General features: G+C 55.5%; 1 protein-coding gene and 2 pseudogenes across 1 annotated transcript in view; 2 read left to right on the top strand and 1 right to left on the bottom strand.

The window, feature by feature from the left end:
• Positions 1-8670, bottom strand: part of LOC135405019 (zinc finger protein 91-like) — a 95796-nt pseudogene extending 87126 nt beyond the window's left edge.
• LOC135405492 (zinc finger protein 239-like) overlaps positions 1-27172 on the top strand; it is a 239440-nt gene that overhangs the window by 76766 nt on the left and 135502 nt on the right. The window lies entirely within an intron of this gene.
• The window catches only part of LOC135405255 (zinc finger protein 271-like), a 90402-nt pseudogene continuing 81135 nt past the window's right edge, over positions 17906-27172 (top strand).

A 27172-nucleotide genomic window follows, 5' to 3' on the forward strand; every position in this document is an offset into this window, starting at 1 on the left:
CTGCCTTTCAGGTCCTGCACTGCCTGATCCCCAGACAATATGGGCCCAGCATCCTGCAGATTATTTCCAGGCACCTGCGCAGTCAGTGCCCGGAGAGGCGTCGCCTGGCGCTCCGAGGCCTGGTGGTGCTCAGCAAGGCTCCCTCAATGGTGAGCAGGGGGCAGGGGCTGAAGCTGGGCCGGCAGCGTGTGGCTGTGCAAGGCAGTAGCTTGGCCTTGGCTGGCCTTTGGCAGCTGTGGCAGCTGCTCCCAGCTCTCCTCCTCCCCGTTCAGCTGCCCAACTCCTTTAGGATGCACCTTTGGCCTCTGGGCCCCGCGGCAGCAGCGTGGGGCTGCACCACAGCATTGTGTTCCACACAGGCTAAGAGCATCCGGAGCCTGAATGAAAGCCTCCTGGAGCTACTGCAGGATGCAGACACGGACGCGGTTGAGATGACTCTCACTGTGTTCATCAATGTGCTGGGCTTGAAAATCATCCAAATATCCAGCCCAATAGCCCTGAAGTTGCTTGAGGCGCTGCGGCCACTCTTTGACAACGTAAGGCTCTGTGCCTCTCATCGTGGGCACTGAGTGCTGCCAGGAAACTTGGGGCCCAGTGTCTTTTCAGGCCTGTGCCCCGGTGGGCCTGGAGAAGCCAGTGCTGAGGTCTTTTCCTCTTCCTTTGCACCAGGAGCACAGCCAGCTGCAGCAGCTCTCCATGCTCCTCTTCCGGGAGGTGATGGAAGCGACAGAGAGGAGCAAGAGCCTAAAGCCACACGTGTACCTGAGTCTGGTGCCATTCTACTTCAACTGGCACAATGAGAACCAGCGTGTGGCAGAGGTGAGGACTCGTGGGCTCTGGTGTCCCCATGGCAGGAGGCTGCTGTGCCTCCTGCCCTGGCCCATGGTCGCCTGCAGCCTCCTCCTGGCCTTGGCGCAGGGATGTGGGTGCTGTGCCCTGGGCTGCGGTGCCATGGCCCGCTCTCTGTTGCTGTGCAGGCCTCTCGGAGAGCACTGTTTGGTGCAGCCAGGTTCCTGAAGTGGAGGGATCTTGAGAACTTGGTGACCATGGAGCATCCATGGAGGTTTCCTGAGTGCCTGGTAAGGACGGCCCCAAAGCCCCAGCCCCTGGCTCCCAGGAGCACCCAGCCCTCCGCTCCCCCCAAAGCCCGGCCCCAGCAGCTGCTGGCCAGGCCTCAGGGCTCTGTGGGCAGGGGAGCCCCGTGCTGGGGGCTGGGAGTGCCCGACCAAGGGGCAGAGCCTGAGCCCAGCCTTCCCTCCGTGCCCTGGCGCTCTTTGCAGCTGGAAAAGGACAGGAGCCGAGTGGGCCAGTACGTGCGCCAGGCCCTGCCGTTCCTGGAGAGCCCAGAGGAGCCCCTGCGAAAGCTGGCCATCAAGTTTCTGGGTGAGCCACAAGGCCGGGGTCCCTCCCCACCCCGCTGCAGCTCGGCCCCAGCCCCGGCTGCTGCAGCGGCAGCAGGATGCGGCCCAGGGCATGTGGAGCCCCGAGTGGCCCCGAGCGCCTGCTGCCGCCCTGTGCCAGCCCAGCCCTGGGGCGTCCCCATGCGGGAAGGCCCCGGGCTCAGCCCTGCCAGGGCAGGAGGCCGTGTGGCCGGGCTGGCAGCGCCGCTGCAGGGGACCTGTGCCTCTGGGGCCTGACAGGCTCTGTGTTCCCAGGGATCGCCGCCAGGTCCATGAAGCAGGAGCAGCCAGAGCTGCAGCTCATCTGCCAAGGTGAGCGAGGGCACCTTCCAGCTGATCCCCTTGGGCCCTGCTCCCTCCTGCCCATGGCAAGAGCTGGCTGGGATGGCCCTGGCAGGAGGGGCTCCTCACGTCACCACACCACTGGCCTCTCACCTTGGCTCTCTTCCTTTCTCTTCCAGCCCTTCAAGACATCACTGATGACAGCCCTGCCATCTCAGACCTGGCCCGTCAAACGCTCCACATCATCAGAGCTGTACGGAGAACTTCATTCTTCCCATTCTGGTAGTCTCCGTTGCTGCCTCTTCCAGGCCATAGAGGCGTGACAGAAGACATCAGACTCGCCATGGCAGGCCTGGCAATTCAACACTGCTACGTGCTGAGAGCTGTCCAGATGGCTCCCTACTGCAGATTCCAGCAGCTCCAAGACTGGCTGTGCAGAGCATGGCAGGCCCGGCCTTTTCCGCAGGGCAGTGTCTGCCTGTGCTGCTGCAGCTCTGTGGAGAACTAATGGAGGAAGCTCCATCTCCTGGGGCCACCTGAGCCTGTGGGGAAGATGCCTCTTCCCTGCAAGCACCCCCTTTGAGCCCAGCATGGGAATATTACATCCATGTTATCACATACAGAAGCCCAGGAGGTTTTTTTGGTGCCCAATGTGGACAGGGCCTTGGAGAAGAGGGGAAAAGGGCTCCCTGTGCTCAGCAACACTTGCCCCGCTGTGCAGTGTGCCAGCAAAAGTGGGCAGAAGCCCCTTGGCCTTTGGTGGCTCTGCTGGAGCCTCAACGCTTGCAGCAGAGTGGAGGGCAGAGGCTGGAGGTGTGGGGAACCCTGAGCACCTTGTCCTTGGAGATGGCCACAAGCCCTCCCCAGCCAGGAAGCAGCGTCTGTGTCCTGCCAGTGTGTTACTGGCTGGATTGCTCCGGGCTCCCAAGTGCCTCTGGAGCAGCTCCTCTGGAGCTCCTTCAGGGCTGCGCCGCTGCCGGGCAGGTTGGCGGGGCTGGGGGAGACCCGCAGGGGAGGGGGCACTGGGAGGCCTGGAAGGGGTGAGGTGCTGTGGAGGCCCTGATGGGACAAGGGAGCGGGAAGCCTTGAGGGGAATCTGGGAGTGGATGGGTGGCAGAAGGCTGTGAGGGGACAGACTGGGCGCAGGCCCCAAGGGGCAGGGTGAAGGGAAAGGCCCCCAGGACTTGGGGGGGCAGAGGCCATAGGCAGCCCCCAGGCAGCCACCTCCTTCCCTGCCAGCCGGCTGCTCTGGTGCTTTCCCGAGGCCTCTCCCAGCCCTGTGGCAGAAGCCCTGGAGGCCAGGCCTCAGCAGCAGGGTGGGCACACCCCCAAGGGGGCCAGGCTGGCCTGGCTGGGGACAAGGAGGGCAAGGGGGCCCTGCCAGGGCACGTCCACCGGGTGCTGCCGGCGAGGGGCAGTGGCACAGGCAGGGCTGGCGGCCAGCCCAGGCCCCCGTGGCTGCCCAGGCCACGGGGCTGTGGCCGACACCCCCCTGAGCCAGAGCTCTGGGCCTGCAGAGCTGCTGCCACCACGGGCAGGGCGCTGGGCTCCTCGGGCAGGGCTGCGCACTCGCTGCTGCCCAAGCGGCTCTGCCCCACAGACAACAGCACCAGAGGCTGCCCAGGAGCAGCAGCACCCACAACGCCTGGGCCTCCTCAGCCAGGCACCCACACCCGCCAGGACACCAAAAGTGGGCAGACTGTGGGCACAATTGCACCCGCTTTGGCAAAAGGCTTCAGGGCAAGTGGCCACCACAGCTTTCCAGTGACTCCCCAGCCTCACAGCAACCCTTGGCAGCTTCAGCTGCAGCCTGACATCCTGACTGACTTCAGTGGCCCTGCTTGAAGTTGGACACACCTTCCACACTCAGGTGTCCCCAGCCAGCACCACTGGTGCCATCCTTAGAGACTCTGCTGGGACACCAGCCTCGGGCGGCAGCTGCTCAACCTCTCCTCCACGCAGGCACCTTCAAAACACGGGCATGGGCTTCTAAGCTCTACATCCAGCACTTGAGGGCAACAAAGGAAGAAGTGGCAGAAGCTGAAGCAAAGCAGGGCCTCGTGTGTTGGAGCTTCAGGGATGGAGGCAAGTAAGCACCGTGGTGTCTGCTGAAGAGATGGCCCAGTTCACCAGCTCACACTTTGCTGCTGGACGTTCCTCCTTTGGTCCTGCTGGAGCCCATTCCCTACCAGTGCACGGCCCTGCCTTGTTCCTGGATCCAATCTCCGGAAGCCCTGGCAACAAGTGGGCCCTGTGTCCACCTGAGAGCAGAAACTGCCAGAACGTCTCTGCTTCCAGCACTTCTCTTGGCTGCTCCTTCAGGCGGGTGGCACCTTCATGGCAGACGCAGAACAGCTTCTCATCCCAGACTTCTCCCTGTCCCCTGCACTTCCCCAATGGACTGGACATCAGCTGCGGGCCACAGCTGAGCACACAGACACTGGAGTGTTGAACATGCGAGACTGGGCTGATTTTTTTTTCCAGAAGGCAAGAAAACAAGCAAAAAGAACACAAGGAAGCTTCAGAGTCTCTCTGTCCAATCTACTTGTCCTCTGAAACTCAGCAGCTGATGGTGGTTTTGTGCTGCTGCTAATCACTTCCACCCAAAAATCATGCCAGGAAGGAGCAACAGCTTCTGCCTTCTGACAGATGCCAAGTCTGGCCACCAATTGCTCCAGCTGCCGCTCCCAACAGCCACCTGCAAGAGGGCAGACCTCAGTGCCCCTTGGCTTTGGCTGCCCTCTGGCAGAGAAATACCCTGGGGGCACAGCTCTTTGGGGCAGGAGACTGGCAGCAGCCTTGCCAGGACTCGGGGCGGTGGCAGGTCTCCTCCGGCCAGGACTTGCCAGAGGTTGTCCCTCAAGAATCCCGGGACCAGGCAGGGAATGCTGAGCACAGCAAGCCCTGCCCAGATGTCCCATCAGGATGACACTGCTCTAGGGGGAATTCACTGTGTCTACTAACTCTTACTGACTGGCTTAATGACTCAGCCATGGTGTGTCCTTGTCACTCAGATCCCTTCTTGGCCACACCTGACGTTGTGATTCATGTGACTGACCATACCTTTACCTTCCCTGTAAGTAATCCTTGTTATTTTAGTTGTATCACAGATCAAAATGTATCTACCCTTGATTTATCATTAATAATTCCCATGGGCAGAAGAGCCAAACTGGGGCTCCCAGGGAAGCAGAAGCTGGGAGGATGATGCAGGATACAGTGAATTAAGGAAACTGTGAAATGCAGAAATCCTCAGTGGATGGCTGATTGCTTGGATCATCTCTGCAGCAATCACGGCAGCTACCACAGCCACGGCTCCTCCTGCACTGGCCATTCAGTGCAGGCCATGCCTGCAGTGCCAGTGTATGGGCACTGTGGCAGCATCAGGAGCAGGGGTTTCAGAATCTGCCTGGTTTCAATATTCCAAGTCCTCTGGAAGCACATGGGACAAGCCCCAAGACAAGGAGCCCGGGTCCTGGCCCTCTTGGCCGTGAACTCTGCGTGTCCAAACAAAACAGGGGCAGAGGTGGGACCAAGCGGAGTCACTCTGCACCTGCACTGAGTTCATGGGAATGCAAAGGGAGGATGGACCTTGGCTGAGTGCTTGGAGAGAGAGAAGGTTGTTTCTCCAAGTGGAAATGCACTTGAACCAGCCTGCATGACCAGCCTGTGTTTTTCTCTGGTGGCTGAACACAGCCAGCACATGAGGGGAGGGGAAAGTGTGGGATCAGGGCACTGCTTTGGGGCCATGCTGGGAATTCCAATGGACTAAAAGACAAACACGGGGTGCTGCTCACGAGAGAAGAGGAATAAAAGGGGACACGGAAAAGTGTCAGTGGACAAGTCCTGCAATGGAACTCTGTGTGTGCAGACTCATTTTATCCTTCAACAACCAAAGGAAAGGGGGTAAAAAGTGGGGGTTGGGACCCCAAAACTGTTCATGGGGGAAACTGGGGACTGAGGGGACAATAGGAAAGTGGGAAGAACAGGGAGAAGGGTGGAAAAGGGGGGGTGGTTTGGTGGGTCCAATGGTCCCATGGGGGTCTTTCGGCACAGAGGGTTGGCATAAAAGGGTGGCCCCCTGAGCTCCCAACTTACTGTGGTGTGCTGGAGGCTGCTGGATCCAATCTCAGCCTTGGATTATGCCAACACATTCACTTTAGAGCAATTGGAGAGGTGTGAGTGAACCACTTTTGTCCCGCAGGTTTTAATGATGGTAAATCAGACCTATTGATAGAAAGGAATTTATTTAGGGTTCCAAATGACCAGACAAAAGATCTTCATCAGAATTATTTACTGCACAACAGAAACACTAAAACTACCAGGAATACAGGATAATATAGGTCAGTGCTCCACACTAAAGAGATTGTTGAAGCAATTCTACTCAAGCTGGCACAAAAGCAATAATTCTTAATTAGAGATGGATGGAACTCCCCCAGACCACACACACCCCAGGAAGGGTTCTGTTGGCAGAACCTGCCCCTGGGAAAGGGGACTGGCCCTTTCTGGTCGAAAGGGATGGACTGACAGTCCTTGAACTCCAGGGGTTGCCTCACCATCAGGGGGTTCATTTGGGGTGGAAGCAGCGGCCGAAGCACTTCCTGCAGTCGGGGCACTGGTAGGGCTTCCCTTATTGGTGGGTCCGTTGGTGTCTGGTCAAGTTAGAGCTCTGGGTAAAGCTCTTCCCACACTCCCCACACTTGTAGGGCCTCTCCCCAGTGTGGATGTGCCGGTGGGTGATGAGGGTGGAGTTGTGCTTGAAGCCCTTCCCACAGTCAGTGCAGTGGAAGGCCCACTTCCCTGTATGTGTCTGCTTGTGCTTCAGGAGATATGAGCTGGTCTGAAACCTCTTCCCACAATCCAAGCACTTGTAGGGCCTTTCCCCAGTGTGGATGCGCTGGTGGACATGGAGGGTGGAGCTCTCCCTGAAGCTCTTCCCACATTCCCCACATGAGTAGGGCCGTTCCCCAGTGTGGATGCGACGGTGACTGCGGAGGTTGGAGCTGTCACTAAAGCTCTTCCCACATTCCCCACAGGTGTAGGGCCGTTCTCCAGTGTGGATGTGCTGGTGGCTGAGGAGGTGGGTGCTCTGCCTGAAGCTCTTCCCACATTCTAAGCACTTAAAGGGCTTCTCCATGCTGGGAGCCTGCTCAGGGACCACCAGTTCAGAGCTCTGCCTCAAGCTCCGTCCGCCTTCCCAGCACAGGCTGGGTCTTTCCTCCTCAGAGCACCCTGGGATGGCTTTGGAGCCCCTCCTGCGGGGGGATCTCCGGCCCTTTCCCTCCCCGCTGCCTTCCTGCACCGTGGAGCCCATCAAAACGGCCTCTCCCACCAGGGTCTCACGGGGGGATTTGTCCTCCGGGCTCTCCGTCCTCAGCTCGGGGCCTGGGGCAGGAAGCAAGAAGGACAGGGAGGGGATTTGCCTCCGGCCCACAGGGAAGGCCAAGGACATCCCCCCAACTCCGGCCCCGGCAGGACGGCGGCGCCAGCGGGGTTGTCCTGCAGCCGGGGCCATGCTCGGCTGACAGAGCCAGCACAACACCCGCCCAAAGGGACACTGACTGCCTCCTCACCTGCCTGGGGGGCCCAAGGCATCTTCCTCTTCCTCGCAGCCTCCTCCTCCATCCGCCCAAGCTTTGGGAAGGACAAATCCTGATGGGGGGAAAACAAGGGCTGAGCGTGTTGGCTTGGGGGTTCCTCCTGCCCAAGTCCATCTCTAGAGCTCATTGGGCATCCTATGACCATAAAAACCTCCCAAACACCAAGATTCAGCCCAGAAAAACCCAAACCACCCAGAATCAAGCAAAAAAGCCCTCAGAAATAGCAAGAAGTCCACCACCTTCCAAAAGCTGAAATTCAGCCAAACAATACTCCAAAATATGAGGATTACCCAAAAAATATCTCCCAGGAGTTCCCTCTCTCTGGTCTCTCCCCTCTGGGGTTCAGAGGGTCTCCCCTTTTCGGGATGCTGGGGGTCACACTGAGGGATGCTGGGAGTGTTGGGGGTCCCAAGGGTCCCTTCTCCTCTGACCCTCGCCTTCGGGGTGCCGCGTTCCAAGACATTCCCCCTCTCCAGGTTCTCCACTCTGTTTTCTCAGGGATCCCAGGGGTCCGCACTGTCCAGGTTTGCCCTTCTCTGTGCCCCCGGTTTAAGGCTCCCGGGGGTCCCAGGGCTCCTCCCTCTCCATGCACCCCCCTCCAGGCTGCCGGGGGTCCCCCAGTTCTGCCATCGCCCCGCTCCGCCCTCCACACTCGGCAGCTCCCGGGCTCCACACCCACCCCCGGCACTCCCGGGGGGCCCCAAACCCGCTGTGTCCCCCCCGCTGGCACCGGGCTGACAATGGAGCCGGCGGGGCCTGACCCAGCAACACCAACCCCCACCATGGGGGGACCTGCATCCCCCCACCCACCGCCGGGGCTCTGCCCCCAACCCAACCCAGCACCCCCAAAAAACACCTCCCACCCACCCCCAACAGCCCCCAAGGGCACAGCCCTGCACAAGGGACAGCTGTGCCCAAGGCAACCAAACAGCCCCACAGGCAGGGGAACACCAGAGGTTGCCCCAGGGCAATGACAGCAGGAAGTGGATCGGGCCCCCTGACACGTGGGCGGGCTCTGGGTTCAGCCTGACCAGGGGCAATTTGGCACCAACAGCACGGCCCCGACCGCTGGCTCAGCACAGGGGGCCCGAGCTCCACCCTTTCTCCAGCCTCCACCGCTCTCCAAGGATCAAGTCATGGGGACAACAAGGCAGCCACAACAAGGCACCCCCACAGCACATCCACTCCCACTCTCCCTCCTCCCCCAAGCCCCCCTCTCCCACCCCTTTCCCGGGCTGTTCTCCAGTGTGGCTGTGCTTGTGCCGGAGCAGATGAGAGCTTCGGCTAAAGCTCTTCCCACACTCCCCACACTTGTAGGGCCTATCCCCAGTGTGGATGCGCCCGTGGGTGAGGAGGTTGGAGTTCCGCTTGAATCCCTTCCCGCAGTCCATGCAGCGAAACGGCCTCTCATCCGTGTGTGTCTGCTCATGGAGGAGGAGATTTGAGCTGGTCCGAAACCTCTTTCCACATTTAAAGCACTTGTAGGGCCGTTCTCCAGTGTGGATGAGACGGTGGGTGCAGAGATTGGAGCTACGGCTGAAGCTCTTCCCACATTCCCCACACGTGTAAGGCCGTTCCCCACTGTGGATGTGCTGGTGTTGGAGCAGGGTGGAGCTACGGTTGAAGTTCTTCCCACATTCCAAGCACCTGAAGGGCTTTTCCCTGCTTAGAGACTGCTCAGGGACCGCCAGCTCAGAGCTCCCCCTCAAGCTCCAGCTGCCTTCCCAGCACAGGCTGGGTCTTTCCTCCTCAGAGCACCCTGGGATGGCTTTGGAGCCCCTCCTGCGGGGGGATCTCTGGCCCTTTTCCTCCCCGCTGCCTTCCTGCGCCGGGGAGCCCTTCAAAACGGCCTCTCCCACCAGGGTCTCACGGGGGGATTTGTCCTCCGGGCTCTCCGTCCTCAGCTCGGGGCCTGGGGCAGGAAGCAAGAAGGACAGGCAGGGGATTTGCCTCCGGCCCACAGGGAAGGCCAAGGACATCCCCCCAACTCCGGCCCCGGCAGGACGGCGGCGCCAGCGGGGTTGTCCTGCAGCCGGGGCCATGCTCGGCTGACAGAGCCAGCACAACACCCGCCCAAAGGGACACTGACTTCCTCCTCACCTGCCTGGGGGGCCCAAGGCATCTTCCTCTTCCTCGCAGCCTCCTCCTCCATCCCCCCAAGCTCTGGGAAGGACAAATCCTGATGGGGGGAAAACAAGGGCTGACCGCATTGGCTTGGGGGTTCCTCCTGCCCAAGTCCATCTCTAGAACTCACCCGGCATCCTGTGACCATAAAAACCTCCAAAACACCAAGATTCAGCCCAGAAAAGCCCAAACCACCCAGATGCAGGCAAAAAAATCCCTCAGAAATAGTAAGAAGATCCTCATCCCCCCAAACCGCACAAAGCTGAAATTCAGATGAAAAATACTCCAAAATATGAAGATTAGCCCCCTCTCCCTCCCCGTAGCCCCCCTCTCCCACCCCTTTCCCACCCAACCCCCCAAACCCCGGCTCCCCCCAGCTCCCTTTGGGGGTGACCCACTGCCCCTCACGCTCCCTTTGGGGGTCCCACCCGCTCTTTTCGCTTCTCTCGCCCCTTTCCCATCGTGGCCGCTCCGCTCACCCGACAGCGGCAGGAAGGGCAGGGACAGGGGTGGAGCAGCAACAGCAACAGCAGGAGAACAATCGTCCCCCCCGATCCCACGGGTGCCCAAGAGGGGGGAACTTGTCCCAGATATCCTGGGGGGAGGGCGAGGAGGTCGTGATATATTTGGGCTGCCAGCACAGATTTCCCTGCAAAGTATGCACTGAGTCAAGCTCTGCACAGGAGATTGTGCCCCATGGATGGGATTGCAGAGGCTCCCTCAGGTCCCCAGAATCAATCAGCAACCACGAATATACACAAAAAAAGGTCCCTAGGAAGATTTTGGGGGGAGTGTCCTGTAAGGAGGGGACAGTGTCACCCCACCAGGGCGGGGCTGGCAAGTGGGAGGCTGCTCCAGGGCTCTGCAAGAGGCCTCGTGCTCTGCTCAGCCCCACCACTGGTTGGTACCAACACCCCCAGCTGCCCCCGGTCCTGGGCAGCTCTGCTGCCACAGGCTGTGCCCTCACCGTGGCCCTGCAATGGCCCTGCCTGTCCCTCACCCGTGGCCCTGCCCGTGGCCCTGTCCCTTGGCTCTCTCTCTGCCAGCTCAGTGTGGGGCACACGGGCTGGGGGTCCCTCCCAAGCCCCCCGGGCAGCCGGCGTTGGCTGGGGGGATGTGAGGGCTGGGCCTGCTCAGCACAGCCCCGGCCTCGTGCCCAGCGCCTCTTTCCTGACCCACACAAGAGCTTCCCAGCCCCCCCAGGGCTCCCCTGCTGCTGCCTCTGCTCCTGGCCCTGCCTTTGCTGCTCCCTTGGCTGGGGCAGCGGCTGCAGGGGGGGGATGGCAGCAGCTTCAGCTCCACGGCACTTCCTGGGGGGAGCTCAGCCCGGGGGGACGGGCAGGGACCTGATGGGGATGGACAGGGGCCCAGCAGGGACAGCCAGGGCCTGCAGGGGAAGGCACAGGGACAACCTGGACCCCCACACTGCCACGGCTGTCTCTGCTCCTCCTTGCAGGCTCCGTGGCCAGGCACAGTTTGTGTTCCTGGGTGCCCACCATCTCAGCACTTGGAGACGCTCAAATCAGCGCCTGCAGCTCTGCAGCAAAGCCCCAGCTCACCTGGCACACAGGGGATGGACACAGCACCTGCTCGGGATGGGCACCTTCGCCTCTTCCCCACCACGGGGCTCTCCTTCCTCAGCAGCACCTCTGCCTTGCACTTATTCTCAGCCTCACCTCAGGGACAGCTCTGGGCTCACCTCCAAGCCACTTCTCAGCCTCACCTCAGGGCCTGGGCTCAAGGACAGGAACCTGCAGGGAGGGGACATCATGTGCAAGCTGAGGGCTGCCTGCTTGCACTGGCCTCTGGGCTTCTTTCTCCTTCTACAACCAGCCCAGAACTCAGCCTGCTTTGCTAACACCACACATTTACACACTAACCTTGGAGATATATATGGACAGACATCTCTATCACCCTGGGGATAGAGCCTCAAGCATGTGCTGCCACAGGAATGGCAATCACAGAATCACAGAATCAGCCCAGTTGGAAAAGACCTCCGAGATCATCAAGTCCAACCCTGGATCCAACCCCGCCGTGCTTCCCAGACCATGGCACTGAGGCCACATCCACTCTCACCTTCAACACCTCCAGGGACGCTGACTCCACCCCCTCCCTGCCCAGCCCATTCCAAGGCCTGATGACTCTCTAGAAAAAAAGTTGCTTCCTAATATCCAACCTAAACCTCCCCTGGCACAGCTCAAGACCCAGCCCTCTTGTCCTACTGCTGCTTCCTGGCACAACAGCCCCACCCCCACCTGGCTCCAACCTCCTGGCAGGGACTTGCAGACAGTCAGGAGGTCTCCCCTGAGCCTCCTCTTCTCCAGCCTCAACACCCCCAGCTCCCTCAGCCTCTCCTCACACCACTTGTGCTCCACTCCCTTCCCCAGCCTCGCTGCTCTTCTCTGCACCTGCTCCAGCCCCTCCAGGGCCTTCCTCAACTCAGGGGCCCAGAGCTGGACACAGCACTCCAGGGGTGGCCTCACCAGCGCTCACTCCAGCCCAACAATCACTTCCCTGCTCCTGCTGACACACTCTGCCTCACACAGGTCCCTCTGCAGAGCCCTCCTGCCTTCCAGCACATCAACACACTCCCAGCTTGGGGTCACCTGCACATTTGCTGATGAAATGCCTGGTTCTGCAGCAGCTGCAGATGCTCAAGGGGCAGCAGGACCAAGTCAGGGGCCTGGGGGGGCCTGGGGGGCTTTGGGGTCCAAGAGGGTCTTGGGGGAGCTGGGGAGGGGATCTGGGGATTCGGGGTACAAACCAGCACAGACCAGTACAGACCAGGACAGACCAAGACAGACCAGTACCTCCTCACTGCTCCCCAGATCTCTCTTGGAGCTGGGCCACGTTGTCCTGGGACACCTGAGCCCCCCCCCAGTGCCCTCCCAGTACAGTCCAGTGCCCCCAGTACAGCCCACTGTGTTCCTGTCCCAGGGTGCTGGGTAATCCCTCTTTGGGGGGAGTTGGAAGTGATTTGAGGGGGGGCTGGGGGAGATTTGGGGGGTGGTTGGATAGGAATTTGGGGGGGTTTGGGGTGCTTTGGGTGCATTTAAGGGAGTTAAAAGGGGTCTATGGAGGTCAAAGGATCTGTAGGGGGAGGGGATTAAAAGGAAAAGGGGGGTTGGGAGACATTTGTGAGGGGTTAATGATGTCTAGGGGGAAAGAGGAGGGGCTGCACCATGAGCAGGTGACTCCTGATACCCCCTTGGGGTTCCCAAGACTTTCTTGGTGTCCCTAATTTCCCCCTTAACACCCTGAGACCCCCCTGGTGTCTCCAATGTCCCCAGGGCCTCTCCATGGCCATAATTCCCCCCAGTTCCACTGTCCCCACACCCCTCCTCATCGTCCCCACTGTCCCCAAACCCCATCCCTGATGTCCCCAATCCTCCATCTCCCTCCAGGAGCCCCCCCTGGACCCTCTGACCATAAAAATGCTCTCTCCCCCCACAGTAACAGAAAGGCCAAGGGCATCTGGGGACACGTTGGGGACAGCTGGGGGGCTTTGAGGGGCACTGAGTGATTACTGGGGGATAGTGGGACACACTGGGGGGAACCAGGGGGCACTGGGATGGACTGGGGAGTTACTGGGGGATTACCAGGACACACGGGAGGACACTGGCAGGTTACTGGGCCATACTGGGGGTTACTGGGTGCTCACTGCAGGATCACTGGGCCATACTGGGGGGGCAGTGGGAGGTCACTGGGACACACTGGCTGGTCACTGAGGGGGTCACTGGGCCATACTGAGGGCCAGTAGGAGGTCACTGGGATATACTGGGGCACTGGGATCCCCTTAGTCAGTTCTGCTACATCTTCCCCCTGGACTTTTGGGGGCACCCCCAGGACCCCTCCCCTGGGAGCTGGGAGATCCTCTGAACCCCACTGCTGGGCTTTAGGGGACACCCAGGCCCCCCTTCCTTTGGGGTCTCTGTGTGCTGAGTTTTGGGGGTCTCTGGGGTTCGAGGGGAGAATTGGGATCCCCTTTCCTTGGGGTTGGTCTGCTGGGCTGGCAGAGGTGCTATGGTGGGATGAGAAATGGCATCATAGGAGTTTTATTTGGCCGTGGCCAGGCAGGACTGACACAGAGATCCCCCAAAATCCAGGCAAAACCCCTGAAATCCTTTCAGAAATCCACCTCTGGAACCATCAAAACCTCCTCAAAAACATCCCAAATCCCCTCAGAGACCTCATCTCCCCCCCAGGACACCCTAAACCCTCTCAGTGACCTGCAAAACCCACCTGGGACCCCCAAGCCCCTTCAGAGACCTCAAAAACCCCCTCAGGGACCCTCAAACCCGTCTGGGATTCCGTAAATCCCCCTAGAAACCCACAAAACTGCTTCAAAGACACACCCTCCCAAAGCCCCCCAGGACCTCCCAATTCCCTCGGAGACTCCAAAACTCCCTCAGGGATTCCCAAACCCATTCAGGGACCTTTAACCTCCCCCCTAAGTCCCTTCGTGACACCAAAGCTCCTCAGAGCCCCCCAAAACCTCCTAAGGGACCCCTAAAAGCCCCTAAGGGACCACAAAACCACACAACAGCAGAAGAGTTTTCTGTAAAGGAAGGGAGCAAAGAATCTGAGAAGGACGAGACCAAGGAAAAACTGAAGCAAAGCAATAAAATCATCCTGGCCCTTGCAGTTTTTTCCTGACCTTTTTCTCACTTTTCCTTTTTTTAGGGTTCTTTTTTTGGTTGGGTGGTTTTGAATTTTTTTTTTCCGAGGGACTTTCCCGGCAATCGAATCACCATTTCCGGGTTCTTGGGAGGCCTCCGGGCCCCGCGGCCCCCGAGAGGGTCCTCCGAACCCCCCGCGCTAAACCCTCCCGAGCCCTCCAGCCTTTCCACCCTCACCCGCGCTCCCCGCAGCCCCCGAGGGGATCCCCAGACCCCGCTCTCCCGCACCCCCCGCCTGCACTCAGAGCTCACCGACCGACCCGCCGCCATCACCGATTCCCGGCAGCCAACGCGGCAGGGGCGGGGGCGGGGCTGCGGGGGCGTGGCCGCGCGCTGATTGGCTGCGGCGGCGTTCTCTGACCGCGGTGCGCGCGCAGCCGGGACTCGGTGATGGCGGCGGGGCCTGCGGTTCGCTCTGAGTGCTGTGAGTCCCCCGGGGGGGCTCGGGAGGGTTTAGCGGGGGGGTTCGGGGATAACCGAGGAGGTTTTGAGGGGTCCCTGAGGGAGTTCGGTGTCCTGAGGGGACTCAGAGGGTGGTTGAAGGTTCCTGAAGGGGTTTGGGGGTCTCTGAGGGGGTTTTGGTTTCTGAGGAGATTTGGGGGGTGCCAGGTGGGGTTTGGGGGTCTCTGAGGAGGTTTGGGGGTCCTGGCGGGACCTTTTGGGCAGTTTTGGGGTCTCTAGGGGGTTTACGGGGTCCTAGACGGTTTTGAGGGTCTCTGAGGGGGATTGGGGGCTCCCTAAAGGGGACTAGGGGGTCCCAGGTGGGTTTTGCGGGTCACTGAGAGGGTTTAGAGGGTGCTGGGGAGGGATGAGATCTCTGAGGGCATTTGAGGGGACCTTGAGAAGGTTTTGATGTGGCGAGTGGGGGATTTCAGGGGTTTTGAGGGCATTTTGGGGGGTCCCCTAAAGCCCAGCAGTGGGTCCAGGGGGTCCCCCAGCCCCAAAAAGAAGGAGTCCTAGGGATGGCCCCCAAAATCCGGGGGGGAAATGTACCACATCTGGGTAAGGGGATCCCTAGACCCCAGTATATCTCAGTGACTTCCCAGTGACCCCTTCAGTGACCACCCAGTGTGTCCCAGTGGCCTCCCACTGCCCCCCAGGATGGCCCAGTGATCCTGCAGTGAGCAGCCAGTAACCCCCAGTGTGGCCCAGTAACCTGCCAGTGTCTCCCCCCGTGTCCTGGTAATCCCCCAGTAACTCCCTAGTCCCTCCCAGTGCCCTCCCAGTGTCCCTCAGTAACTCCCCAGTCCCTCCCAGTGCCCCCGGGTTCCCCCCAGTGTGTCCCAGTATCCCCCAGTAATCACCCAGGGCCCTGCAAAGCCCCCCAACTGTCCCCAACGTGTCCCCAGATGCCCTTGGCTTTTCTGTGAGCATGGGGGGGGGGTGTATTTGGGGTCAGAGGGTCCGGGGGGGCTCGTGAGGTGAGATGGAGGGTTGGGGACATCAGGGATGGGGTTTGGGACAGTGGGGAGGGGTTTGTGGACAGTGGAATTGGGGGTGTCAAGGAGGGAATTGGGGCCATGAAGAGGCTCTGGGGGCATTGGAGACACAAGGGGGGTCTCGGGGTGTCAAGGGAGGAACTGGGGACACCAAGAGGGTCTTGGGGACACCAGGGGGGGTCTCAGGACTCACCTGCCCTTGGTGCAGCCCCTCCTCTTTCCCCCCAGGCCTCATTAACCCCCCCCCAAATGTCTCCTAACCCCCGTTTTCCCTTTAAATCCCTCCCCCCATAGATACCTTTGACCCCCCAGTGTCCCCAAGACCTCTTTTAACTTCCCTAAAGGCACTCAAAACCCCCAAATCCCCATCCAAACTCCTCAGATTCCCCCAAATCTCCCACAGCCCCCCCTCAAATCACTTCCAACCCCCCCCAAAGAGGGATCACCCGGCACCCTGGGACAGAAACACAGTGGGCTGTACTGGGGGCACTGGGCTGTACTGGGAGGGCACTGGAGGGGGCTCAGGTGTCCCATGACAATGTGGTCCAGCTCCAGGAGAGATCTGGGGAGCAGTGAGGAGGTACTGGACTGTGCTGGTCTGTCCTGGTCTGTGCTGGTCTGTGCTGATTTGTACCCCCAATCCCCAAAGCACCTCCCCAGCTCCCCCAGGACCCTCCCGGACCCCAAAGCCCCCCAGGCCCCCTTCAGGCCCCTGACTTGGTCCTGCTGCCCCTTGAGCATCTGCAGCTGCTGCAGAACCAGGCATTTCTTTGCTCCCCACAGGGTCCTTCCCACACCCAGAATGGAATCTGGAGGCAGCAGGATGTGCACAGGGCTCCCATTTCCTACAGTGCAAAGGGGCTGCAGGGAATGATTCCCCTGCTCTTGCAAATCTGCCAAAACCTGCAGGGCACAGAAGGGGGAGCTTCAGGAATTTGCTGGCCTTGGGAGTGGAGCTCACAGGGTATCGAGAGGAACATATCCCTCAAACACAATCTCTCTGCATACACAATATCTGTCTGGACAGACAGATAAAGCAATAATCAGATATATTCTGTATCATATATATGGCACATATTCTATAGAATCCATCCTTAGGTGTTGTATGATAGATCTGTAAGATATTACAAACAATAAGCAATAATAAGGCAAGTGTCCTCCTTAGGGACACACACTTCAGAAGGGAACTTGCACTTGACCCCCCCCCCCCTCTTTTCAGCTTCGAGCCACCGAGTGCCACAGAGGGGGACAGAGCTCCTGTGGAACATTCTATTCCACTGACACAGAGCAAGGAATAAACCCAAACTATTGCCTGGGTTTGTTCCCTGGGGGTGTCTGCAGCAGCAAGCACAGCCCCACACTGACTGCTCTGGGCTGTGCAGGCATTTGTGGTTCTGCCTGTCTCACACACACACACAAAAGTCTGGTTAGTGCTGCCCTCAGGAAACCCCCCCAGCCTTGGTCCAGCTAAAGCTGTGGAATTTGTCTTTGTTTCCCTTGGGTTCAGGTCAGGCTGTGCCTGTGTCCAGCCCAGAGGCTCAGAAAAGCATTTCTCCCGTCCCACTGCAATCTGCTGCTGCAGACAGGACCCAGGCACTGGTGGCACTGGGAGTGAACAGCAGAGTGTTTCCAGGGGCTCTCTGAAGGAACACAAGTGTCCAAAGAAACCAGCACAAGTGTCCACAGAAGTCCCAGTCCTTCATCCCTGAATGAGCTTGTTCAGCCCAGGAAAAACTGTCTAAGTTTTATTTCCATGGAAGGAGGTTTTTCCCACTTTAACATCAGTTTAGTTCCAAACAGGTTTCTTCATTTCCTCCTCTCAATTTCCCTGAAGGACACTGACAGGGGCCATGGACACTGACAGGGATCACAGAGTTTGTCCCTTGGCCATACAGCTCCTGCTGTTTGGCAGCACAGGAGAGGTTAATTAGAGCCCAGGCTCCAATCCCAGGGCGCCCCTTGAAGATGAGCTTGAAATCAAATTACTTTCCTGCTGGAGGGTAAAATGCAGTCGCCATCACCTTTTTTTGGGCTGAATCTTCATATTTTGGAGTATTTTTTAGCTGAATCTCAACTTTTTGCAGTTTGGGGGACGAGGGTCTTCTTGCTATTTCTGAGACTTTTTCTTCCTGAATCTCAGTGGTTTGGGTTTTTCTGGGCTGAATCTTGGTGGTTTGGAGGTTTTTATGGACACAGGATGGCTGGTGAGTTCTAGAGATGGACTTGGGCAGGAGGAACCCCCAAGCCAACGCGCTCAGCCCTTTTTTTCCCTCCCATCAGGATTTGTCCTTCCCAAAGCTTGGGCGGATGGAGGAGGAGGCTGCGAGGAAGAGGAAGATGCCTTGGGCCCCCCAGGAAGGTGAGGAGGAAGTCAGTGTCCCTTTGGGCGGGTGTTGTGCTGGCTCTGTCAGCCGAGCATGGCCCCGGCTGCAGGACAACCCCGCTGGCGCCGCCGTCCTGCCGGGGCCGGAGTTGGGGGGATGTCCTTGGCCTTCCCTGTGGGCTGGAGGCAAATCCCCTGCCTGTCCTTCTTGCTTCCTGCCCCAGGCCCCGAGCTGAGGACGGAGAGCCCGGAGGACAAATCCCCCCGTGAGACCCTGGTGGGAGAGGCCGTTTTGAAGGGCTCCCCGGCGCAGGAAGGCAGCGGGGAGGAAAAGGGCCGGAGATCCCCCCGCAGGAGGGGCTCCAAAGCCATCCCAGGGTGCTCTGAGGAGGAAAGAGCCAGCCTGTGCCAGGAAGGCGGCTGGAGCTTGAGCCAGAGCTCTGACCTGGTGGTCCCTGAGCAGCCTCCCAGCAGAGAGAAGCCCTTCAGGTGCTTGGAATGTGGGAAGAGCTTCAGTCAGAGCTCTCACGTGGTCCGACACCAGGACATGCACACTGGGGCACGTCCCTACACGTGTGGAGAATGTGGGAAGAGCTTCAGCCAGAACTACCACCTCCGCACCCACCAGCGCATCCACAGAGGGGAACGGCCCTACAAGTGTGAGGAATGTGGGAAGAGCTTCAGCCGGAGGTACCACCTCAGCACCCACCAGCGCATCCACAGTGGGGAACGGCCGTACACATGTGAGGAATGTGGGAAGAGCTTCAACCGGAGCTTTCACCTTCGTTCCCACCAGCACATCCACACTGGAGAATGTCCTTACACGTGTAGGGAATGTGGGAAGAGCTTCAGTCACAGCTCCACCCTCAGCAAACACCTTCGCATCCACACTGGGGAACGGCCCTACAAGTGCTTGGAATGCGGGAAGAGGTTTCCAACCAGGGGGAATCTCTACACGCATGAGCGGACGCACACGGATGAGAGGCCCTTCTGCTGCACCGACTGCGGGAAACGGTTCAAGGAGAAATCCCATCTTGTCACCCACCGGCGCATCCACACCGGGGAGAGGCCCTACAAGTGTGGGGAGTGTGGGAAGAGATTCACCCAGATTGGTGTCTTGACCAAACACCAACGGACCCACCGGTAAGAGAAGCCCTACCAGTGCCCCGACTGCAGGAAGAGCTTCGGCCGCTGCTTCCACCCCGAATGAAGCCCCTGATGGTGAGGCAACCCCTGGAGTCCAGTGACTGTCAGTCCATCCCTTTTGACCACAAAGGGCCAGTCCCCTTTAACAGAGGCACGTTCTTCCAACAGAACCCTTCTTGGGGGGTGTGTGGAGATTCCTGCCTTGGCTGGGGACCCCCCAAGGTCACTGCTGGAGGTTGAGAGCAGAGATCTCTTCACAAGCATTGGTCTGTGGGAGTCCCATCCATCTCCAATTAAGAATTATTGCTTTGTGCCAGCTTGAGTAGAATTGCTTCAACAATTGCTTTAGTGTAGAACACTGTCCTATCTTATCCTGTACTCCTGGTAGTTTTAGTGTTTGTCTTGTGCAGTAAATAATTCTGATGAAGATTTTTTGTCTGGTCATTTGGAACCCTAAATAAATCAATAGATTTGATTTGCCATCATTAAAACCTTGGGGACAAAAGTGGTTCACTTACACCTCTCTAATTTCTCTAAACTGAAACTGTTGTTTCAGTTGTCCCAAGGCTGAGATTGGATCCAGCAGCCTCCAGAACCCCAGAGTAAGTTGGGAGCTCAGGGGGGCCACCACCCATTGCCAACTCCCCTGTGCCCAAAGACCCCCATGGGGCCATCAGGCCTGCCAGACCACCTCCCCTTTTCCACCCTTCTCCCTGTTCCTCCCACTTTCCCATTGTCCCCTCAGTCTCCAATTTTCCACCTGAACAGTTTTGGGGGCCCAACCCCCACTTTTTGCCCCCTCTCCTGTGGGTGCTGAAGGAGAAAATGAGGCTGCACACACAGAGTTCCATTACGGGACTTGTCCGCCCATCTTTCCAGCGTCCCCCTTTCATTGGGGTTCCTTTGGAAACAGCGCCTGGGCTTTGTCTTTTAGTCCACTGGAATTCCCAGCATGGCCCCAAAGCAGTGCCCTGATCCCACACATTCCCCTCCCCTCATGTCCTGGCTGTGTTCAGCCACCAGACAAAAACACAGGCTGCCATGCAGAGCGTTCCAAGTGGTTTTCCACTTTGGCAAACAGCACTCTCTGGATGGAAAACACCAGTCAAGGCCAAAACACTCCTTGTTGATCTGAATTAACTGAGAGCAGCAGCTCCTGCCTTAACTTTTTCCCATAAAAATTCTCAGGGTTCCTTTGCTTCCAGGAGGCCCCACATGTCACAATGGCCCCTGGATTCCATGAGCTTCCACAGTCTCCAAAGGTTCCTTTAGTTCCATGAGGCCCTGCAGTCCCCAAATGCCCTTTGGATTCTCAGAGATTTCCCACTGTCCCAGGGTTCCTTGTGCTTCAGATGGAGCTGCAGTGGGTCAGTGGCCCCTTGGTTCCGTGAGCTCTGCAGTGTTCCAGGAATCCTTGGGTTCCAGGAGAGCCTGCAGTTTCACAAGGAGCACTTGAATGCAGGAGGTTCTGCAGGGTCCCAATGGCCCCTGGATTCTGGGAGGTTCAGAAATATCTCTGGGCTCCCTTGGTTCCAGGACACACATGTCAGCAGGAACCCTTGGTTGCAGGAGGTTCGACAGTGTCCCAGAATTCCTTTGATTTCATGTGGTCCTGCATTATCCCAGAATATGATGGATATCACATCTCCTCATAGGGGAGATGTGATGTCACAGGAAGGATGTGATGTCACAAGGTAGGCGTGCTGTCATAGGGGAGATGTGATGTCATATGGTGGCTGTGATGTCATAGGGCACATGTGATGTCACATGAAGGATGTGATGTCACGGGCAGGTGCGACGTGTCAGGTAGGGTGTGATGTCATATGATGGATGTGACGTCATAAGAGAGATGTGATGCCATATGGTTGTGATGTCATATGGGAGATGTGATGTCACAGGAGGGGGTGTGATGTCATATGCAAACTGTGATGTCACAAGAAAAATGTGATGTAACAGGGAGGATGTGATGTCACGGGGGGGCTGAGATGTCATGGGGACGATGTGATGTCACAGGGCATGCCATGATGTCAAAGGGAGGATATGATATCTCAGGAGATGTGTGATGTCATATGATGGATGTGACATCATAGGGAAGCCTTGATGACACAGGGATGATATGATGTCACAGGGCAGGATGTGACATCACAGGGATGATATGATATCACAGGAGAGATGTGATGTGACAAGAAAGATGTGGTGTCATAGGGGAGCTGTGATGTCATGTGGAGGTGTGATGTTATATGATGATTGTGAAGTCATAGGGGAGGATGTAATGTCACCGGAAGGGTGTGATGTCAGAGGGGAGGACCTGATGTCACAGGGAGGATGTGATGTCACAGGGATTATATGAGACCACATTAGAGATGTGACGTCATATGATGGAATGTGACATCATAAAGGAGTTTTTATGGCATGCGGAGGACGTGACGTCACAGGAATGATAGGAGATCGTAGGAGAGGTGTGATGTCATATGATGGATGTGATGTCATAGAGGGGCCTTAATGTCGCAAAAAGAATGTGATGTCACAGGGAGGATGTGATGTCACAAGAAGGATGTGATGTCACAGGGAGGATGCGATGTCACAGGCAAGCATGGGATGTCACAGGGAGGTGGTGATGTCACGGGGATGATATAAGATACAGGAAGGATGTGATGTCACAGCAGAGCTGTGATGCCACAGGGACAATGTGATGTCACAGGGGAGGATGAGACGTCACAGGGATGATATGGTATCACAGGAGAGATGTGATGTCATATGATGGATGTGACATCATAGAGGAGCCTTGATATCACAACAAGGATGCGATGTCCTGGGGAGGATGTGATGTCACAGGGCAGATGTGATGTCACAGGGGAGGACATGATGTCATAGGGGGGAATGTGGTGTCATGGGGAGGATGTGATGTCATAAGGTAGGTGTGATGTCACAGGAAGGATGTGACATCACTGAGAGCATGTGATGTCATAGAGGAGTGACACATCCCCCCCACCTTGCTCCAGCTTAAGCCCTGGAATTTGTTTCCCTTGGATTCAAGTTCAGGCTCTTTTATTTCCATGGATGTCGAGAGATGAGTTAAGGGGAGCTCAGACCTTTTGGTGAGGAAGGAGTTGTTTACTCTGGAGCATTTGAACTCAGCCTTTGTTCCTGGTTTCTTCCCACTCTTTCAGAGCAGTTCATTTCCCAGGGGGAAAGCTCTGATTCCCCAGCACAGTCAGGTTCTCCTGAGCTCAGGATCTTTCACTGGTCTCATTTTTCTCTGGTATTGATTCTGTGACAAATTCTTGCTTCCTAGGTCAGTGAAATGTTAGAAGAGAGAAAATCTCACCTCGATCTTGGACAGAACACTTATAGACTTCTTTATTATGTTGAATTCTTCCTTTATAGTTCTGGATGACAGGACACCCATGTGGAAAGTCCCTTTTCTGGTTTTCAGGACTTAAAAGAGATGCTTTTCTGATGTTGGTATTTATTGGAGTGTTATTGATTCAGCTGCGAGGGTTGAATTGAGTGTTCCTTGCACCTTTAAAAAGTACAACCCCTTTAATCTGTTGTTTTAAAACCCATGCATTAGATATCAGATGACATAAAGACAGCACATAGAGATAACCCTGATGTAAGTGATGGTTCCAGTCATCCCGTGTATGGAGAAAAGATTTCCAAGGCTTTGTTCCAAGGCTGGGCGCACATGGACTGGGGAGAACTTTGCCTGCCGGAGCCGCTCTCCCTGCACCGCCAGGAAGAGCAGGGACCGCATCGCCCCGGCCGCAGCGGCGCAGAGGCTGCTCGGAGGTGACAGTGTGCTAGAGGGAGCTGCCCACTCGCTGTCCTTACTGCCTGCACAGCGCAGGGCTGGGGGGAATTGAGCCAGGCAGGAAAAGGGAATGGCGGCGATCCCACGGTGCTGAAATGAGACGGGAAGAATGAAAGAATGCAGTTTCTGAAGCATTTACTACAGTGACACTTTTTTTAAAATATATAAATGTGATAAACTGAGAAAATAATTCGAGTTGATTGAGAAGAAACAGTGAAGGGTCAATATGACCTCGAGAGAAAAGAAAAACAAGTCGTAAAACTTAATTGGGCCCCTCTAAAGAGATAAAACAAGTTACCTCCCTTTTACCTTGTGTAGGATTTATAGTGAGACAATTTTGTTTAGTTAGATAGATAATAGGACCTTTCTTGAAATTTATAACTTTGTAGCTAGCAAACATCTGCAGAGTGTCTGATTTGACAATATATTATGGATGCTAGATAATAGGACCTTTCTTGAAATTTATAACTTTGTAGCAAGTAAACATCTGCAGAGTGTCTGATCTGACAATATATTATGGATGCTTATAGATAACATTCTTGTTAAAAGAAAAACATCTGTTGAATGTCTGACTCAACAATGTGTAATGTTTATGCTTATGTATAATGAATATTCATGAAGTAGCTGGAAATAAATGTAGGACAACTATCTTCTTTGGGTGTGACAGGTGTTGGGAGTTGTTGGACCCCTTCCCTGATCACCCAGCGCTGAATTTGCTTTTATCATATAATAAATTCTGATTGGAAATTGCCCGACTGGGTCTCTGTTTTTCACATAAAGAAACAATAAATTGGGTGTTAAGTTGGACTTTTCTTGGTGTTTTTTTTTTGGGGGGGGGAGGGGATATACTTTGTCCCATCCAGTCCCCTCAAAGGAGCTTTCTTGAATGTACCTTCTTACAGCTAATTTGAAGGATTAGTTTAGATAAGCCTCGTAGAATAGATGCATTTCAGTGAAATCGGGGCACATGTTTTTTTGGCTCTGGTGCAAGATTCAAACTAATTTTTTTCTTCCTCTTTGGCTCAATTAAAAGCCATCTTAAAACACTCCCAGTATATTGTGTGAGTGCAGGGCTTGGGGCGTGTGGGATTGAATGGAGACAGAGAAAGAACTAACATTCAGAAACATATCTGCTTCTCTGTCTCAATTAATAAACCCCAGAGTTTGACACATTAATAATATCCATAGCAATTGTGATTTGAATATATATTGTGACAGGCATATGCACATGTGAGCATAAGGACAGAGGAAATAGGTGTTGTAGTTACTACAGTTCTTGTGTTATGGGGGAGGGGAGAGAGGATTCGAGCTAAAAATTGTCTGAACATTTTGAGAGTGCAGAGACATCTGTCTGACCATCACTAGGTATGCTTTGATTTTAAGGCAGAGCATGTTAAAGAGTGCAATAACTTAAAGCCAGCTGCAGTCTTGAATTTTTGCTCTTTCAACAATAACATAGCACTAATAACTACTAATAGTGAATGAGCTAACAGATGCAATAAATGTTTCTGCTCATTTTGACATATATGTCAGTTTAATAATTTTAAAAGGATCAGTGCATTCATAACAGGAAATCTCCCTTAACTTCTGATTACAATGTAACGTTGACTAAAGGATTATAGAGGGGACTTAATTTTACTGACTGTTTTAACAGTTGTCACAGCTGTTGGAAAAGGAAAGGCAATTGAAACACTCCAAAAAAGGGGGGTGGGGAGAGTGGGAGTAGTTTAATAAATTTAAACATGGTCTCTGAATGCCAAACATAAAAATTGAGCAGATCTGTAACTCCAGGAAGCTGCTGTACACTGTGTACTTTTACCTTTTGTGGCTCACTGTGTTTCATTCATTTGAACACTGAGCAGTTTCCCTACTTTCTCCATTTAAAAATGTGCAACAGCGTTTAAATGTGGAACAAATTCAGCTGTTCATGTGCCTGGAGTTTCATCTTAGAATGCAACTGATAGAATACTCAGCTGACAGGAAATAAAGGTTGTGTAGAATGGCTGTAACATTTCAAAAGTGGACACAGGTGTCACATCCTGTGAATGCTTCGGTGCAGTGATGGTTGGTGTACATATTTTATGTTTTTCTAATGGTTCTCATGTTGTGATGTGGGAATGGTGTGTGGGGTTACCCTGTGAGTCTGTCTGGGTTATGTCTGTGCAGGGATGAACAGGAGTGTGTGTGTAGATTCCCATGCCTGTGTGTTTGTGTGTGTGCAGGGGGATTCTGTGCTCAACTCGTTGAGCTACGAGGTGCACAAAGGACCCCCTTGCTTTCTAAATTCCTTCTCAGAGAGGAGCCTGGGGGTGGCTGGATCCAATCTCAGGCTCAGATTTCGGTTTCAATTGAAGGAATTACAGAGGTGTGATTCAATCACTTTGTCCTGCAGGTTTTAGTGATGGCAAATCAGAAATATTTCTATAAAAACAATGATTTATTATGACAAATGAACAAAAAATTGATCAGAAAAGTGAACAGATGAAAGACCTTAAAAGAGAAGTATTTACTTCAAATTATAAAAGCAAAAACCTCTAGTAGTATAGTGTAAGATAGGACAGTGGAGTCTATCAAAGTAACTCTATTAAAGCAATTGGATCAAAGCCAGCAAAAAGAAACAATCCTGAAGCAGAGATTGAGGTAACTCACCCCACAAGAACAGGGGGTAGTTCTCTCTCTTTCACTTAACCCTTGGGCAGTGACCATGAAGAGCTGTCCCTGCTTCATGGCAGAAGTTCCACACACTTCAAGGAAGGCTGTGGAAGAATCTGCCACATGACTTTTGGATGGGGCTTTTATAGTTTGACTGTCAGACATATTTGCAGGCCAGGGAGCAGCTTATCTGTCAAATCCTGCTTCAGAAAGCAGGATGTGTGTTTGAAGTTTCATGAAGCATTTTGGGTTTAGCATGATTCAGCATTAAAAACAGCACCTTGACACCAGCAGTAACTCATCACAGTGTGCATTGTTTGCATTCTCTGACCATTTCATAGGTATTGTGAGAGCAGAGCATCCTGCCAGAAATGGCCCCTTGATTCCATGAGGTTCCAAAAACTGTGAGAGCTCCTTTGGTTCCATGAGGCCCTGCAGCGTCCCAATGGCTCCTTGATTCCAGAATGTTCCAAAATATCCCAGGGTTCCCTTGGCTCCAAGAGGCTCCCAAGTGTCCCACCGGCCCCTGGACTCCAGGAGGCCCTGCAGTGTCCCAATGGCCACTCGGTTCCAGGAGCCACAGCGGCTGCCGCCGGCGTCTGTGCCCGGAGCCGCCGCTCCCACGGGGCTGCCGCACTCACCGCCGGGGTTGCCGCTCGCGCAGCCGCCGCTCTGCCCCGGCTGCACCGGGACCCGGCACCGCCTCGGGCCTGCGCTGCCGCCTCAGCGGCCACAGGGACACAGGGATGGGGGACCTTTGCTCTGACACTGAGGGGGCCTGGCTTTGTTCTGCTGGGGTCTGGGCTTTAGGAAAATTGCTGTTCATTTTCATGCTCCACTGGAACACCTCCTGAATTCCAAAGGTTTCCTAATCCAGGGGGAGGGGTTTCTATGGCATCGGAGGTGCTGCCCCTCGGGACACATTGTCAATAAACCATCCAGCTGACTGGGATGGGTGTAAGAGCTGGGGAACACAGGATAATCAGTCATCCCATGAAAACCTTGGAATATTCCCTGCCTGAATCATAACCAAAATGGAACAGTTTGGATACAATTCCCAAATATTTGGGAAACTCCAGTCATTCCTGACACCAGGATGGAAATTCAGCAGATGACTAAAGCCAGTCCCCTTGGGAGCCCACAACCAGCGGGGCTGAGGGAGGCCCTGGCAGCTCCCCAGCACCTCCCTCTCAGTGGGACACCTCTGGCAGCCTCTCCCAGCTCGGGAACCCTCCAGTTTGCAACACTCCAAAGACCCTCCCTGATGCCCAGGACAATTCTGATCCCCCTCAACAAACACTCCACCAATTGTGACCCTTGTCTGTTGGCAAACACAAAGGGATTGGTGGAAGTGTTTCTCTGACAACAAAGAGAATTTTGGAGAAGCACCTTTCCACACCCAGCTATTGATGTGTCCACACATCTCTGCCTGGGTGTGGGTGTGAATTGACTGTGGTGGGAATGTTGTTCTTGGGAATCTAGAATTCAGTCACTGTTAAAATTGTGGCAAATGCTATTGAATTGCTTGAAAACTGCTCAACTGGTCAATGATTAAGTGCTACTAGTCTCTTTTTCCCCCTTTGTCTTTGGATCAAAATCCTTTCCACACTGACCCTCTTGCATCCCAAGTCTCTGTGGAAATCATTCCTTTTCATCAAAAAATATATATTTTTTTCGTGATGTCCACTTTAAAATCTTCCTCCTTAGCTACATTAC

The sequence above is a fragment of the Pseudopipra pipra genome, chromosome W, assembly GCF_036250125.1.
Source record: "Pseudopipra pipra isolate bDixPip1 chromosome W, bDixPip1.hap1, whole genome shotgun sequence".
Lineage (NCBI taxonomy): Eukaryota > Metazoa > Chordata > Aves > Passeriformes > Pipridae > Pseudopipra > Pseudopipra pipra.